The sequence below is a fragment of the Strigops habroptila genome, chromosome 2 (genome assembly GCF_004027225.2).
Source record: "Strigops habroptila isolate Jane chromosome 2, bStrHab1.2.pri, whole genome shotgun sequence".
Taxonomy (NCBI): Eukaryota; Metazoa; Chordata; class Aves; order Psittaciformes; family Psittacidae; genus Strigops; species Strigops habroptila.
This window is the reverse complement of record NC_044278.2, coordinates 111,512,505-111,531,427: the sequence shown is the minus strand read 5'-3', so window position 1 is coordinate 111,531,427 and position 18,923 is coordinate 111,512,505.

The window sequence follows — 18,923 nt, the reverse complement described above, 5'->3', positions numbered from 1 at the left end:
TGTTAGCACCATCATTTCAACAGCTTTTAACAGCTACACATATTAACCGAGTTACAGGGAGCTCCTGGGGCAGGCAATTTAGCCTTTTAGCACCACTTGGGTAATCTCCTTTACTCTGCTCCCATGGTGCTCTGCATATGCTTACTAGCAAAAAGTAGTTGTGAAAAAGTGGACTTCTGCAGGTCTAATGCAGAGCGGGTGGAGATCTTGGGCTGTGGATCTATTTAAAAAGAATAAACTCTCTCCATGAAATGAGCGAAGTCTGGACTGGATGCAGAGTTTACTGATGTTTGCTAATATTGTGCTGTTGCAGTTGTCATTCCACTGTTAAGCACGTTACTGTCGTACCCAGGCATCAGTTGTGGACTATGACTTGTGCTTGCTACACACACTGGCCATAAAGCAGAGCCCCTATTTTGGGGAAGGCTTTCCTGGATGAAGATTATCTTTTCGAGGTGAGCAGGAGTTAAAAAATAGTAGGTTTGCAGTTCTTCTCTGAGTTTTGTTTATCAGCAGGTCCAGATGACATTTTCAGGAGTAGATAGGAAAAGTCGAATTAGAAAGCAATTTGAGCTTTCCAGTCTGCACAGATACTAGATTTAAGCCCTTGTCTGACTCAGAGTTATGATTTTGAGAGTATTTTAGAGGAAATATGTTTTTCAGGATCACTGTTTACTACTTGAAATCATAATTTGCAAGAGAAATCTGTTACAAGATCATATAAGAACTATTTACTTCTTCAGTGAGGACTTTCAAGAACACAGGACAAAAGGTGAAGGATTTTTCCGTGTTCTGTTACTTTTTAACATCTTTTTAACTTTACAAAGATGGTGCTGTAGTGAAAGCTCAGCTCCTAGGAGTATGAAGCAAGCAGAGTGTGAAAGACTCTCTTTCTGCTCTGAAGTCTAGAGTTTAAACACATTTAAGGAAATAATATTTAATACTATGCACGGAGATTTGATACACAGTTCCCATTTCAGAGAAGTCTCTGTAGCATTTGCAAGCTTACCTTGTTCCCTCCTGGAAGAGGCAGTTTCTGATTATGCTCCTCACAAAACAAATGAAATAGCTTGGTAATGTTGGATACTGTAGCTGGTAAATGAATATGTCATCTTTGCCAGCTCAGAGATCACTTGAATGTTTTCTATATGAAGGTTGAGGGATACTAAAAATAAAATAAAAACTCTTGCTAACATTGCTGTGTTGATTGAAGACACAAAATATTCTGGTTTAGCTGATGCTTGGATTCATCATGTGTTCAGTCTTTATTCTTTCTGGCTATGTATATATATGCATAAATGCATTTCTGTTAAAAGTAAAACCAGATTATTGATCTGTCAAATTGCTTCTACGAAACTCATTCCCTGTCAAGAGCTTTGCTGCGCAACATGTAGCCCAAAGCAGCCAATTTACAGAAGACAGATAATTTAGAGGCAAAGTTGTCATGACAACTTTAACTCCATCTCTGCATTTTCTTCCATGCACAACTTATGAAGGAAGTGGTGGAGAGGTTGTCAGGGAAACTTAAGCTGAGCACCCTGATTTCTGTGGATTCAGAGTTTAGTCTAAGCACTGCTTTTATCTATTTTTAATTACTGCTTCTTATTCAGAATTGTGGTTAGTCCTGCATTTAGACTTTTAGGATATTTTGTGATCTTATAGACAAATGATATGCATAATATGCAAGAAGAAAAAAAAAGGAAAAAGGTATTCTAGGACTTTGGTTGAAAATTGCAGAGGACTCCAGTTAAAGCATTGTGTTAAACCCTCTTTCAGCAGTACCTCCTATGAAGAAAAGGATCTTTGATACCTTTATTCTAAATACAATGTCCTTGGTTTTGATTTCATGACAGGTTTACCGTGAGAGAACACCACAGAGCTAACTGGCACTATTTCTGATTCACAGCAGCATAAGTAAAAACAATTCCAGGTAAAACTCTTCCTTAATAAACATAACAGAGTTTCCTTCCTTTTTTCCTTGTGTAAATAAAGTAAAATAGAGACAAGAATCTTGGATCAGTCACTAAAGGACTAACGGCTATTCCAAATCCAACCAGGAACCATCTTCAGTTAGTTCTCAGCACTTGGTACAGCTCAAGCTGGAAGCAGCAGAGATGTTGGAGGAGAAACTGCTTCAGAATGATTTAAAATACTATCATAATTGAGCAAGCAATGGGTGGATGGCTCTGTTTCTTTGCTGGTACTAAGAACAGTAAAGTATATTCACTAACACTGTTTTTGAGGAAGCTAGTGCTGCCTGCCATCCACAGGGACCTGCAAGCCCACCTGCTCTCCATCCATCCAGCTGACTTGTGAGTGTCCTTTCCAGTTTATCCCTGACCATGCACTTTCCAAAGAACCTACCTGGCAGGTTGCAGCACTGCTGCTAGGACATGGTGAATTTGGCTTAAACACATGATATTATGGGTTGGAATTATATTGATGAACTGTTTCATTTCTGTACAGTGTTCAGGACTCTCCTGTGTAGGAGAGAAATTGCTGTAGTCTGTACTGATTCAGCTGGACCTGAGCTTTAAACTTTGGACCAGATGTTGGTACCAGCTGATGTAAGTGATGTGGAGCAAAAGCTGCTGGAATGCAAGAGTTGTTTGTTTGAATTGCAAACTGAAGATATACCAATGAACAGCTTCAGCAATAACTTTTGGCTACAGATACCTATGGTCCATCTGTGCTAGGAAAATGGTCAGCTGCTGACAACTGTCGTTAACAGGAGTGCAGCAGTGGCAGGAAATTCTCCAGGGCAGGATTAAAGTGCAGGCATTAAGAGGAAGCTTTCCCTGCTGTTATCCTGAATGTACCTTTTCTGTGGATAAGGGGCTTCACTCTGTTGTGGTGCATTGCCAACGGCACATTTACCATGTTGTGAAAAAGAACTGTGCTAAAGGGTGAAGCAGATGGAAGCTTGCACAAAAGTATTTAACAACCTAGGAGAAAGTATCAACAAGCAGACTTCCAGTATCTGAAAGGGGCCTACAAGGATGCCAGAGAGGAACTCTTTATCAGGGACTGTAGTGGTAGGACAAGGGGTAACGGGTTTAAACTTAACCAGGGGAAGTTCAGGTCAGATGAGAGGAAGAAGTTCTTCCCTCTGAGGGTGATGAGGCACTGGAATGGGTTGCCCAGAGAAGCTGTGGCTGCGCCATCCCTGGCAGTGTTCAAGGCCAGGTTGGACGAAGCTTGGCGCAACCTGCTCTAGCGGAAGGTGTCCCTGCCCGTGGCAGGGGGTTGGAACTGGATGAGCTTAAAGGTCTCTTCCAACCCAAACCAGTCTGTGATTCTGTGATTCTATGACGGAGAAGCAGGCCTGCATTTTGAAATGACCCTCAGGGAAAGACTAGTCAAAGCTATACAAAAGCTGCTGCCCCTGTCTGCAGGGATGAATGGTTGTGACTATCTGCGGAATAAACAGCTGTATCAGGAGGAGTGGAATCCAGTGCAATCTAGAGAAAGGAAGCAGAGGCAGCAGTTGTTGACTAGGTGGATAGGGCTGATGGATTATAAGCTGAAGTTTATAAACACTGCAGGAAAACTTCTGTACCTGCCTCTGGTCCGTGGATGTTCCCATCCCCATGTCAGATCTCTGCTGTACATCCTGTGCAATTCTCATTCACATTGAGGAAGATCAGTTTGGAACAATGTAAGTCAGATCACAAAATGTGACTGATCCACAGTGCAGGTAACACACCTTATTACCTGGATCAAGAAAAGTCCATGCAGTGTCACTGGCTGTGTGTTCTTCTTGAGGGATGTGTAAATGAACTTTAAATGGTCACAAAGGTATTCATAGTCTAATAACTAAAGGAGAGGAGAAAGGCATCTTATGACATCTTTTAGAGTCTCAAGCACAGAAGGTCTCCCAGCACCTTGAGAAAAATATTTGAATTGTACTTAAAATAATTAGACAACTTGCCCAAGTATGGGGAGGAGTGGGAGCAAAGCCAAGAAAGCTTCACTCTCTGATTTCCAAGCATATGGAACAATTAATAATGGACTGAAACTGCAAAATTAGAGCTGGATACCAGGAGCTTTGGATAGTGTGCGTTGGTACAAGATGAACAGCATTTGCACACCACAGTGATGGGTACATACAAGGATCTAATAATGCATACATTCCAGAGACATAAAAGTTAGAATTCTGCTGATGCATAGGGGAAATAAGTGAAATTCAGGTATTACTTTTATTGGCTGTGAAAGCTTCACTAGGGAGTCTTCACTATCTAGTAAGAACTGGCATGGAAGCCTCTTATATCCTTATTGGCTGTGAACATTTTCCATACAATTGGAACTTGTAATGTCAAAGCAACAGAACTATTTTGGACAGACTGAAGAACTGTGGCCTCCATGTCATAAATTTTACAATTTCATAGCTCACTTGGAAAGCCCTATTCCCCTCACCCCCCAGCACAGTTTGCTAGGAGTTCAAGTGAGACATCTACCCTCTTCAAAAAAAGGAATGGTGAATCCTTACTTCTTCTTGGCATTCATGGGTTGTGTTATTCATATTGGGATCCTGGACACAGAGCCATGGCACATGCAAAGTCTCCTGTTCCCTTGGCATTTACGGACCTGTCCTTTCAAGTCCAGCATTTTTGATGTATGCACATGCATTTTTGATGTCAGATAGCCCACTAGTCTAGCATCTCTTCTGGCCTCATTCTGCAAATCGTTATCGGTGTCTGCCCTGGCTAACATCAGGGGAAGCAGTTTCATCAGTATGACTATGTGTGCTTAAATAAGAATTTAGGGGAGGGGAGCCTGCCTTTGCTCTCCTTTAAAAATACTAACTGTAAAGGTTAAAGCTCTTGCTTTAACCAAAGAATCAAATATAAGTTAATATATGACATTAAATATAAAGATCACACAATTGGGGAACTGGGGAAAGTGCCTTGTTTGAGTTTCATATGTGTTATGCATAAATTCTCTCTCTTGTAATGTCTTGTACGCTTTATGGCCAAAGAAAGCATGGCAATTGAAGCTAATCTGGTCCCACTGTAAAGAGTTCATAAACTTGCACAAGGGATCTGTGAAATCAAGTCAAACAGGTAACAGATGACTGTTCTGTATAATCTAGCTATTTTCTTTGATAACATCTTCTGCAGCTAAGCCACTACTGGCTTCATGTGCCATTTTTATTTTCCATGCTATCAGGCATGCATTCACCCAGCAGAAGCTTGGATATATAGCTTTTCAAAAGCAGTTTGATGTTTTTATTTGCTAGACCTGCTGTTGCACTGGTTTACCACAGTGGTTCAGGTACAGGCTACAGTACTGGCTTCAGCTTGGGTTTAGTGAAATGCATTTATCTATTTTAGTTTTATAGGAGAAACAGAAAGACTAGGAATAACTATTTTTTTCTGATTCTAGCTAGCTAAAAGGGGTATCTGGAGGTCACTCCCAGAGGCTCATCCTTGTTATGATGGGGGAATGAACACTCCTTCGAAGTTCTTAGCTCTGATGTTAGACACCACTGAAGTGGAGAAATGGAAGTGGAGTGGAGAAGAAAGGAATAAACAAGAGCCTTTTTCAAGAATGTAGTAAAATGTTTTCCCCTCTAAGCAAGACAAAATAGGAACCTGTGAATTCCTCCCAAGGCTCCTTCCTAATATGGCATAACTAAATGTCACCCTCAGTGACACTCAGAGCTGTGCCTAAATGTCACTGTCAAGCCCTAAGGAAACCAATTCAGAAAAACCAAGACACGTCAGCCTTTGTTCCTCTAGATTGTGATGTTAATTGCCTGATTCAATGCAACACAAGTTAAGAATTTAATCTGGAGACAGTTCTGCTGTTATCAGTCTGTGTCTTTTAGATTTCTTTTTCTGAAATAAAGTATCATCTTTAACTCTGAATTTTCTGGATTTGTCAGTTTGTTGTAGATCAAAAAAATAAATTTTAAATACAGGATTTTTAATGTATGTATCTTCTTATCCCCTATTAACGCAACCAGCCAGCTCAGGAAAAATATGTCAGGGATAGCAAACTTGCAGAGAGCATTCTTTCTTCCTCTCCTCTGTCACAAAATATAGGTTATGCTTATGAGGATTAACTACTAGCTTTGGAAACTGGAGTGATCTATTTTTATGCAGGTGAGGTAAAACACGGACAGCAACTGTTTATGACTTTTTATGTCCTTGTTTATGTCCTGCAGGGCCTAATTCTGTCAGGTTCAGAGCAGTGTTGCCCCATGAAGCCTGAACCTGGCACAGGCAGAGCCCAGGATATCAGGGACTGAAGCCAGGTAAGAGGCTGGGTTGAGGAAAGAGCTTTGGAAGGTCTGTAGGTTCACAGCATATTGTGTGGTGGAGACGTGGCCTCACTGAACCTTCCTTGCAGGCAGGAGGGTTGCCAGGACAGCCAACAAGTCCCACAACAGCACAAAGTCATTCATGCTTTGGATTGATAGCTGGTGGGAAGGAGAGGGAACACATCTCCCACTCTACACTGGCTCTCGTCTTCACCTGCCCTTCTGTAATGTGAGCCAGAGCAACCTATGGTAAATAATAAATAAACAACTGTTTTCCTTTTTATTCTGTTGGATGTTTTTAACCTTTGCACAGAAACTACTGAGACCCGACTATGCTTCTTCATAACCGAGTGTGCTGGGGACTTTCAGGATGGAGCCCACACTGAAATATTTCCTCTCTCTGGTTGCATTGCTGCATGGCATGGTTCTGCACCAGCACAAAGTGTGAAGATGTGGTTGATGGACTGACAGGTAAGAGGAAGAAATACAAATGCTGCTTCAGTTGTCTCATTACTTCTACAATTAGAAGTAATGAGGACTTCTACCGGTCCTTGCTGGAGTGGTATTTTCAATGTGTGCTAACCCAGACCTACGTTATAAGTGCAAAAGAAATGAGGATCTGATTTACTGCTTTTGACAGTAAAAGCGCACCCCCCCCAAAACTATTTATGAGTTCAGTTTTACAAGCTGAATACCTAAGCCTTGTTTGCAGCGGGAGGTGTGAGGATTTGCAATTTGCAAAGCATGTAGGTGGTGATTAGTTTGTTAAATCCTCTTCAAAACTATCCTGGCTTATTTCTCAGCTGTGAGAGAGATCTTTAGGCAAATGTCCTAATACATTCACTGTACGAACAGTTTGCAGGTCAGTGACTGTACATTCAAAAGTGTTTTACTCAGTGATAAAATCTTCATCACAGTTTCATTATCACAGACACATGGTGACAGAAGTACTTCCAAGCTTTGCACCACAAGTTGGCTTTATATTAATTTGTAATTGCAATTCTCCTGGGGTTACCCACAATGGCTCAAGGTCTTACACTAATTGAACAGGATGAAAAAATAAAATTAATGAACTGCAAAGGTCAGTATGTGGCTTCTGAGTCACATAATAACTTATTGTAAATACATGAGAGTGGCTGTACAAGGCTACTACCTGTGTTGTCAGATGGCAGCCTATAAAGATCTGGCACCTGAGGTCTGCTGCCTGGTTTCATTAAAAACCAAAAAGCCTTATTAGTGCTTTGGGCATTCATGTTATTTTTAATTTCTCCTGCTTTGCTCCTACGACATATTGCATCTTTTGTAATTTTTTGGTCTTTGTATTTCTGGTCTTGCTTAAGAAAACTTATGTTTGATCAAAGGTCCTTCTAACCCAGTGCTGTGTTCCCAGAAACAAATGCTTAAATTGGAAGAAACTGAGCAATAATGGTGTATTTTTCCTCAGTAACATGTCCCAACTCCCAGTTCGAGTTTGCTTCAGGCTGTTGGGAGTGTTATGTATCTGGCAATGCTTGTGACACGGCTGTTGGGCTAGTCTGGATTGCAATGGTCTGACCTCTGTGGCATACAACAGTCCTTCCAACCCTTGGGTCCCATCATCACAGGCTTGCTATAGGATAGATGAGGCTTGCTTTAACTACACTGTAGAGTGGTTCTGTGTATTAGCAGGGTCCTCAGTGATTTCCACATATTGATCAAGCAGAGAAATCCACACAGAAGAGAGAGAGACATTATAAAATGTCCCAGTTGTGGGAAATGCATTTCTTGTTCTTTTGGGTTTTTTTCAGACCATTGTGATTGAGTTACAAGACAGAAATATCTAGGAAAGTAGATTCAGATATTAAAATAAAGCTTTTTTTCAGACTGTTCGGTCATTTCCCAATAATGTTCCAGGACCTGCTCTTGAAAACACTGAGGAAAAGAAGAATTAATTAAAGCTTAATAGGGAGATTGGCTGGGATATTGGATTGGCAGAAGTAAAATCTGGACTTGGTACATTTCCTAGGTTTCTACTGAAATAATTTACTAATGCCAGCTGTGGCAGTGACTATTTGTCCACTGGAATGAAACCAGTCATTAAATACTAATGCCTTCTAGTCACTAATGACCTGTTCAAGATTCGAACCAATGATTTACAGGTTAATGATCTCGAATCCTATTACCAGTGTGCATGAGACTAATTGAGAATTGCGGAGCAAGGGGGGCTGAGCTACTTGGTAACATTTGTTAAAACATTAAGAAGCATTTTTCTTACGTGTGAATTGCCTTCGAAATGTTCAAAAGTGATTGTTCAAGCTTAGGATCCTATTTCTACCCTTGGTCTCCTGAGTACCAGGAGAACTGTTTTTTTTCAAGCACCCAAAAGTATCATCTGAAGTCAATAAATGAACAGAATCACGATCAATTAAGCCATGCTTATTCTAAGTCCCTAACCATAAGCTTTGAAAGTTGCTATTGAACACCCATGGTGCCTGAGCAACCGATAATTGGAGTGTGACCTGCGCTTCTGTGGTGTTGCATCTGTTGGTAAAAAATTTGGGCTCATGTATCTGATTTAACCCTTATTCAGCAGTGTGAGCCATGGATTGAATCAAAATTGTGCCTTTGAGGTGATGGATAGAACAATCTCATTCTACTGTACCTATATGGCATTGCTTGTTCTTACAATGAATGTTTTCTATATTCTGGGTCTCCAGTTCCTGTACCTGAAAGCTATGAAAGATGATATTTGGGTGAGACCCTTATTGCTGCTAGTATATTCTTGGGTGATTTATAAATCCTATCTATTAGTATAGAGTGTGAATGAGACTGTGCATGTCTAAAGGCACCAGGATTAATGGCAAAGTAGTATCTAAAGTAATGGTATATGCATTTTAAGTCAAAAGACTGAGAAAAGCAAGACAAACTAGAAGAAGAGTGTAAATAAAAGCAAGAACAAGTGTTGGAAGCAGTGATGATTGCTCCAAGATCACAGACCTCATTACAAATATGGAGCCACACTGGTGCAAAACAACTCATACTGGACATGAGCCTTCTTTGGCAAGAGAGACTGTCAAGGCTGCAAAGCTCATCTGTCTCATCACCCCTCAGAATGAGCCCAGAAGACTGGATAAGGACTTAATAGCTGAGGACTTAATAGCTGAGGACTTAATAGCTGGTGTCCCTCACCACCTGTGTCACCGTAAGTCATCCTGGTCAAGGAACTTGGACACACACATCTCAGTGCTTATAACCATAGAGGAATGAGAGAAGTTTGGAATGGGTGTGAGGGAGGGAAATCTGTTTCTTTGAAAATAAGTCTACTTCCCTATCTCTATGGCTTTGCCTTGAGTTTTGCTGCTTTTTCTACTGTATAGGAACTTTTCTGAGCTACCTGAGCCTGTTACAGGCCTTGCTATAGCTGTCTTTACAAGCCCTATCTTGTTATCCCAGTCCTGGAGGCAGTTGGTGGTTTGCTGGAGTTTATAATTTCTGCAGAAAAGCAGAAAACTCTGGCACAGCCTCTAAAATGCTGTGAAATAGTCTGGGGTTGGAAGTAAGCGGGATAATAAATGGCAAGGAGATTATTGATCTGCTATTAGGTAAAGGTAACTAATTTCACACCTAACCTAATTCTGTACTGCTGCCAGTTGTGGAACAGCCTTGTCAAGGTGTTATACTAGCGTAATTCTTGTCACATAACACACCACTTTGACCAAACTTTTGACACTTTGTATAGACAAGAAATAAATTAAAGCTTTAGAGATAAAGCATGTATACAGCTTTTTTTTTTATTTTATACAAAAGCAGACTTAACATTACGAAAGGGACTGCTAAATTATCGTACTGAGGTTTTATGAAATGTAATTATAGGCCCAAAGATATTTTTGTGTGGAAGGAAAAAAGCTTACTGTACAGTATTGAAGTGTTTTATGTCCAGAGACAACTGACACAATGCATTATGGAGCTAGAATAAGCATAATTGTCCAGGAAGAAGTAATTGAAAATAGTCCTTGATATGTCAAAATAAAGCTATGCACCGTGTGAGACTGTCAGCAGTTACTACATACCTCTGGTTGTGCAGATAAGCTTCCTTGGGGGCTCATAATTTATACTTCTTTGTAAACAAAAATACCATTAGTTACTTAGGACTTCTGTTTCAGCACCGCTGGACCACTTGAGTTTCAAGTGGCCACACATTTTGCCATTATCCTGTTGGAGTAACTGGACTTTCTGAACCATGGGGAGCTGGGGCACCCCCAAGTCCCCGCTTCTGCTGGCCCCGGGTTGCTCCCAATGTCTCACCATTGCTGTTGGCTGTCTGGGAGCAAGGAAAAGATGTGTTCATGCCTATGGCGTCATAAGCACGCATGCATTGGCTGCAGCCCCAGCAGAGCTGGCATGTACAGCCTCCCTTCCCTGAGAGGAACACGTGCATCTGCTCTGTGAGATGGGATAAATACTTTTCAAATCTGAGAAGTAACAGGTCTGGCTTTGGGCTCACTCACACCTTGGGATGAAGGGGCAGGGTTGCATCTTCAGCGAGCAGTTTCAATTAATGTTGTCTCTTAACTGAAAAGAAATCCATAAATGTGTGACTATCTTGATCTTTTTGAAAGCTGAGCCTTTGGATGAGAGTAGTCATGTGTTTTGCGTATGGGTTATGTTAATTACTTCAGTCAGCTTGATGGTAAGTTAGCAAAGTTTGTTTTGTTTGTGATAACAATAGCAATGTACCACACAGGAACAGTGTGAGAGATAATTAACATTGGGTAACCAATTTGATATTCCTTGGATAAAAGCTCTGTACAAGCTGATTACTCTTGCTGTTCAGGAGAGGCTGTGGTACTGTTGCTCACACACAGCAGTGACCTACTTTGCAAGAAAGCCCAGTAGAACTCATTGAACTTCCTTCAGCAGCAGTGACATACACTAATCACGAGGTGGTCCTGATATGTTATCAGTGATTGATCATACTTAGTACCATGGTGGTGAAGAAAAATCATACTTATTTTGTTTGTGTGTGGCTGTATAAAATATTATAAAGTTAATCAAAACTATAAACCATATCTGTACATGAATGCTGCTGTGAAAAGGGTGTTCCACTTTAAACTGCAAATCACAGGTAGACTATGTAGGATGAATACTGCTGAGTTCTTTGGAGACAGAAAGTTTTGCAGCTAGAATAATAATTATTCTCTCAGTGAGGATCATGGCAAGGCAGGCTGGAGGAGAAGAAGGAGAAGGAGGAGAAGGAGAAAGAAGGAGAAGGAGAAGAAGACCACTAGTAGAAGAGGGCGTAGCTTGCTGGGAATGCTTTTTTAAGAATTTGTTCGGCATCTAGTGGTGATTTTGATAGCTGGTTCTGCTAAGCGAGGTAGAACTACACACCTTTCTGTATATGTGTGTTTGCTTACATAAATATATGCATGAGACGCAGTCTGTAAAACCTATGCTTTATGTCATAGTTATACCATCAAGAGAAAACGAAAGCATATCTGTGCTTACTCGAACGTCCAAGAAGTGATGATAGGGTTTTTGAGAACATCTGGATAAAGGGAATAATAATGAAAGTATAAGGCTGTCTCACAAAGAGCTTTACAAGAAGTGATTGGATCAGGTTGGGGAGTATGTGAAGTGCGCTTAACAGCACGAGAAGCACTCAAAGAGCAAGACTGAGAGTCAGAGAATGAAAGTCTCCTGGAAAAAGCAGCCTGGCTGGACACACACTACCCAATTACGGGTTTGGAAATCTGCTGGGAACAATTTTTCAAATATCTGTTCTGTTTGAGATGAACAGAATTATTAATATAGCAGGAATCAAAATCAGAAGGGACTTGGGGGAAAGCTATCCCCAAAAGTTATGATTTGTAATCTTAAGAAGAGAAGAAAACACCTCACCAATCGACTTTGAGGATGTGGAGAAAAGACGATGTGTATCGAGAAACTTGTGACTGCATTAGAACTTCCTAAAGATCCAAGAGTTTAAAAACAATAACAAAATTTGCAACAAATATTTCTGATGATAAAAATTGCAAGGGTTACGGTCAAAATCAGACAACAGAATAAAATACAGTACAGACAGCAAGGAATATAAGAAAAAAATACCTATCTATTGCAACTACAATCTGACAGGGACTTCAAGTATTTTGGAAGATGGGTTTAAGACTGAAATTAATCTTGTTAAAATCATATACAGATGGTTTAAAATCACGAAAGTGGAATTTAATAAATAATCTGAAGACTACATTTTAGGGAAGAAAATTCCAGTACAGAGTGGAAAAAAGTGGTTACTCCACAATGCTGTGCAAAAAGATCTGGTTGTGGTGGTGGACTGTAGACTGAAGACAGGTCAACAATGTAATACTGGCATAAAAAGTACTGATGACGGTCATGTCCTAGGTGCCACATGACGTTCAGTCATTTCTTTCACCTCACAGTTACAAAATCTATGTTGGAGTACTGTTTTGGATGTCACACTTCAAGAAAAATGCAGACTAAGTTGAAAGGAGCTCAAGAAAGAGAAATGTGACTTATGAGGAAAAGCTGCAGGAATTGTCTTGTCTAGAAAAGAGAAGGAAAACTGGGGAACAGGACTGGAGTCTTCAACCATATTGAAGGCTTAAGGAGGCTGGTGATCAATGGTTCTCCATGTCCCTGGAGGGCAGGATGAGAAGTAATCAACTTAATTTGTAGCAAGGGAGATTTAGGTTAGATATTAGGAGAAACTTGCTAACTATAAAGATAGTTAAGCCCTGGAACAGATTGCCTCGGGAGCCTGTGTGGTCCCAGGCACTGCCAGTTTTTAATAAAGATCTAGTCTGTCAGAGATGGTCTAAGGCTGGCTGAGCTTGACTGAAAGCTGGAGGAGCTGATGGCTCCTTAAAATTCCTCCCTTTCCCATAGTACTGTCTTATATATTATGTAAATAATGTAATATCTGAGTAAACTCTTTCATAAAAGTTGATGGGTTTGCATTTTTTAGCCAGTATGTTCAGAAAAGCCTTTAAAAATCTTGCAGTTGAGGCCTTCTCAGAAAGAAGACAGATGCAGCAGTTCTGGGAGTTTCAGAGGTTTGGGAGGTACCTTGAAGTCTAAATCAAACTGAACAAGTCTGAACAGCTCTACTGCATAGTTGTGTTTCACCAAGTTGGGTCTTTTCACGTTACCTTTGCAGAAAAATAAAATGTAGTGAAGCACTAACGCTTCATCCATGTGACATTCTACCTATTAATGGGTGCTTTGCTGAAGTGCTGTGCTTCCCAGAAGTGACTAGCAAGTATCATGCACCACTGCTGGATTATATCTTTTATTTTCCTTAAAGAAATTGCATACCGCCTGTGGGAAGCAGGGTAATAGAACCAAAATGAATAAAAAAACTCTTGCAGGCTTAACTGAGGGCTTGATTCTGCAATCTACTCTTTGGAAGCCAAGTGAAGAGTTTTTTTGGATGCACAGAAAGGAAAAGAGTACATAATTTAGATAACTTCTTCCTGGATGCAATGGTGTAAGGAAACTGAAAGGATGAAAAGATCTGGTATCTCTCCAACTTGATAAATTCTTAATCAGAGATGAGTTAGCCGTACTTAGATTAAAAAGCAGCTGTATTTATATTAAAAGCAGTTTCCTTTATGGCAGCTTTAAGAACGTTTGGTCATAGAATCACAGAATCACAGATTAGTGGAATATCGGGTTAGATATAAGGAAGAAGTTCTTTGCTGTGAGGATGGTGAGGCACTGGAACAGGTTGCCCAGAGAAGTGGTAAATGCTCCATCCCTGGCAGTGTTCAAGGCCAGGTTGGACAGAGCCTTGGGGAAGTATGAGGTGTCCCTGCCCATGGCAGAGGGTTGGAACTAGATGATCTTAAAGTTCTTTCCAACCCAAACCGTTCTATGATTCTATGATACAGACTGGGAGGTACCTACTCTAGTGCAAGCCCCCGCTTACAGCAGGTTGAGGACTTTGTCCAGTCAAGCTGTGATTGTCTTCAAAAATAGAGATTCCACAACCTGTCCTGGCAGCCTGCTCTAATAACTGACCACCTTCATGATCAAAATGTATTCCTGATGTCTAATTGGAATTTCCTATGTTGCAGCTCACAGGTATTATCCTTAGACCTTTGGCTGTCAGCCTGAGCCTCTGAGAAGTGTCTGACTCTGTTTTCCGCACACCCTCCTATTAGGTGTTTTTTTTTATGGCAACAGCAAGATCCCTTCTGAGCTTCTCCAGCTTAAATGAACCCATTTCCCTCACAGGGCTCCATCCCTTCACTGGACTCACTCTAGTTTATTATTTCTTGTACAAGTCTGGTCATAATACCCCAGATATGATTTCATGAGTGGTGAGTAGAGGGGAGGGATCACCCCTTTCAATCTGCCCAGGAGGCTGTTGGCCTTTTTTGCAGCAATAGCATATTGCTGACTCATGTTGTTGTCCACCAGGACCCCAAGTACTTTTCTGCTAAGCTACTTTCCAGCTAGTCCTCACTATGCCCACACTGTTGTGTATTGATGTGTCCCAGGTGTGATTTTAAAGGCAGATGCTAGATTTGAAATGCCATGTCAAGATGCTCTGAGGCTGTGTTTACATTAGTAAAATAAGATTAACCTTGCCACAGGCCTAAACATTAAAACCTGGTTATGCACACTGTTATATTATTAGCATGATTTTGGCCTTGCTATTAGCATGACATCACTTAGGCATGGCCTGCTGTTTGTCACAGATTAGCATCCATTAGCATCCATTCCCAGTGTCCAGCCTGTATCAGATTAGAGTTGAGTTGTATACACCTGATTGGAACCTCACCTAGTGGCCTCAGCAGACACCGCTCCTTGGTTCATTGTGTTTATTAGTTTAAATACACCTTGAGAGTCTGTTCCAGTTTTGGAAGATGGCTCCTTCACCTGTTGGTGGATGAATCGTGTGCCTAATGAGCTTGGTGCACAGTCTGGTAGGGTTTTGGGCTCTCTGTTGAATAGTTATGACTTCTGCTTTGATATCTGTAGCTGAATGTTAATGATCACTTCATAATTGAACACTCCTAAATGTACGAAATATGGGGGAAATATTTCAAGGTACAAATGAATGTGTTTGTGACACTCTGAGGTTTAATTGTGGGAAAAGGTGTGTGCATAGTGTCCAAGTAAGTAATTATGAGTCACTGGGGATTGTGGAGTGTCACATTTAGTAAATGCTGAGAAAAAATGGGAGCAAAGATCAAAGAAACAGTAGTCTGTTTAGGAGCATTTAGGATCATTCCAACCATGGTGTTTGCCCAGCCTAGGTAAACTAGCTGAAAATAGGCAAAGAACAAAAGTCATCATTTTTGTTGCCCTTCATTTGCTGGGACTTAGGAACTGAAGAAAGTATAAACAAGAATGTTCTTTGTCCTTGCTCCATGCCACACAGAGAAGTCATCATCTTTCTCTGTGGAGCTGGTGGGTTGTTGGACAGCTGGGGCTGCTGCATTTTAGGTGTTTTAGTCCCTGTGGACAGCCACTAGACACAATGATCCTGTCTTAGTGTGGTAGGTGTAACATGGAGTGTATCTGGGGTTGTTGGTTGCTTTTGTTTCATTCCTGTTAACCCCAGTGACTGGAAAGGAAATACAAGCGTTCGTGTCTGGAGTCTATTCCCCTGCTGAGGTATCCACATGAAAGAGACAGGATACTTGATGTCTGTGTTTTAATTTTGCCTTATAAGCACAATTGCAAGTAAAGTTATTTATTTTTAGAAATATTAGGAACAGACATTATGCAATATGGATGTTTAGTAATTACTAGAGAGGAATAGAAATAATTAATCCTCTGGCTCCTTTGCTGGCTTTCATCCAGTCAGTAGAGTGGGCCTTGTAAGATACAAGCAATAGGAACCTGATGTGGCTACCCTCACAGTGCTTCCAGATTAGTCCCTCTGGAGTAAATAGCTGTTTCCACACAGTCCTCTTACAGTGCCCCAATGACATCTAAAAGGTTTTGGTTTGTTTTGGTTTTTCTGACCAGTTCTGACCATTGGGATTGGCAGGAGCAACCTGCACCTGGAACAGCATGGTGAAAGTCCCCTGTCCATTCAGCTGCTGGAATTCTCTCCAGTGTTTATCCTCAAGCAGCCTTGTTAGCCCCACTCTTCGAGCTTGCTTTGCAGTCTGCTCTTCTTTTTTCATAGAATCGTATAATCACAGAACGATTAGGTTTGGAAGGGAGCTTAAAGATCATCATCAGATAATAGTATATATCAAATAGTGCTGCTTTTGGAGGGTTACCTAATAGGGTAATGGGGATCATTAAGTCCTGAACATGATCCCAGCATAACCCTACAAAATAAAGCAGGCTGGATGTGGACTGAATGGTGCGGAAAACTCTGTTTCTATAACAGTTGGGAGTCCTGATGGACACAAGTTGAACAAGAGACATCTTCACTTGCAGTGAAGAAGGGTGCAAAATCACATCCTGGGCTGCCTTAGCAAAAACGTAGGCAGTAGGTTGAGGGCCATCGTTCTTTTCCTCTATTTGAGATTTATGGGTGGCACACGGAGCACTGTGTCTGGCTTTGGCCTTCCCGTAACCCAGAATATACCGATTCAGCCCCTTCAATTCCATTCCCCAGGGGACTTCTATTTTGCCTTCTACACATGGTGTACCTCATCTGAGAGAGCTAGTCACAGGTGAACCTGGGCCAGTGCTCACATAGCAGAAGGTTCAAAAAGGCTTGTGTATTTTAACGGTACAGGTTCCTCTGATTTTTAATGGGAAGGTTGTGCTGCAAATTCCTGTGAGCCTGTTTGATAGTCACATCTACACTAACGAATGTTCAAGGCAGTCCTTGGGCAGAGGCAAAGGTCTGCATGTGTAGGCTCTGCAGGCAGAGGAGATGAAGGCAGAGAGACTATGCCTCATCTTCACAGTTATTATCTCCATTAATAATTTTGTTCAGTTCCTGATTCACCCCGGGATTATTGGAAGAACTTCCCTGGTGTGCCTTGAATCTTAAATTCGCCAACATTTTCTGCACCACCAGGTCTCAAGTGTAAGTTATGAGAGAATAAAGCATATAACAAACTCCTACACAAGCCGTAGGTTTTGGGCTATTTAAATTATAGCGGGAGAGGGGAAATCGTGCAAAATCTTTGGGGGGTATTTGCTCAAAGAGCTGGAAAGATTCAGCACAGTTTCTCTCTCTCAGTTTTATGGCTTCCTCACTCAGATTCAACAATAAAAATGTTCCAGTGGATTAGCTGCGTGGCTGAACTGTGATTTCTCTGCAACACTTTTTCACACTCTGAAAGCCTAATGACAAGCAATCAAGAAAATGTTAATTGGGACAATTGCCCACAGGGGACCCTAGGGTCCTGGGAAGTTGAAGGTTTTCATTAATTCTGTAGGGCTGGCTGCAAAAAGTACTATTTCCTATCCTCGGGAAATGTCTTAGAAATGTGGTAAAATATGAATCTCCGAGTAAAGGTAAAGTGTTCAGACCTTTTTACTTCACCTCCTACAGGGTCTTTTTTTAACATATTTTTTATCTCCAGGGCTTCCTTGCCTCTTGATGGTTCCTCACACACTTGTTCTGGGTGCGGATTGGTGTCAGGAGGATAGTTATGCTGCTCTTCATCAAGCACAAGTGCCTACCCATCAAGCACCCTGAAGAGGAGCTGGTGACCAGGTCCCTTTGCAGACCACAAGCACAGCACAGTCTGTGACCCTGCTTGCCAGAGGTAGCTACTTATTTTACCACTTGGTCATCCCAGCCATCTCAGTCACCCTGACCAGCTAGAAGGCACTCTGTGTCTTGTTTTCCTGTGTCTTACATCAGCCTTGGTCTCATGAAAAGAGCAATAAATGCATTGGCATTTTTTACAGTCCTCACTGACAATAACTGAGGAGCCTGTCATTTAAACTGCCATCAGTAAGCCTGTGTCAACAGCTCATTTAATCGACAGCCTGTGTCACACATCTTGGCATTAGTGCCTTGGCTTGTTTGCCTGCCTCTGGGGCTTTGTCTAGATGAGCGTCTACACCTATGCAAAGTGGCATTCTGGGGCAGTGCCTACAGGAGCTGCAAAGATCTGGAGAAACAGGGCCATGGTATGTGTCTGAGTCAGCAGTAGCTGCCTATTTTCTTCTGTCCTGCAAGTTTGTAAGATTAATATGGATTTCCTTAGAGACAGGGCAGCTATTTGCTATCAGTGAAAGTTAATGTACCAGGGGAATTTATAGGAAAAATGCATTTAGTTAAGAGTTCATGGCTGTTGAATCCACCCACCCATCACTCAATGTAAGTGAATACTGGCAACAGAGGCTTTATTATTGCCATGGCTTTGACAGATGATGATGTTTGTCTAAGTAAATGCTTTCTTTCTGAGTGCCTCATTACCATTAGGAGAGGATTCAGTGCAAAAAGGGAAGGGATTTCTTACCCTCCCAGCGGCAGACAGTGCCATGGAGCTGGTGAGCCTGAAGTGACCACTGAGGTGGGGAACCACTGAAAAGAGGAGCAGCCCTCCTGCACCAAGCCTCAAAGGTCTGCTCTCAGGACATCTCTCTAGCCTGCAACAAGCCACGCTCCCTATCAACTGCACACTGAGGACTACTAATAACCTTTTGCCACATTAAACATGATTATTTTCTGTATCTGGCTGGTGGTTTTTATGAGTCTTCCAGGAAGCTCAGTGTCTTAGTT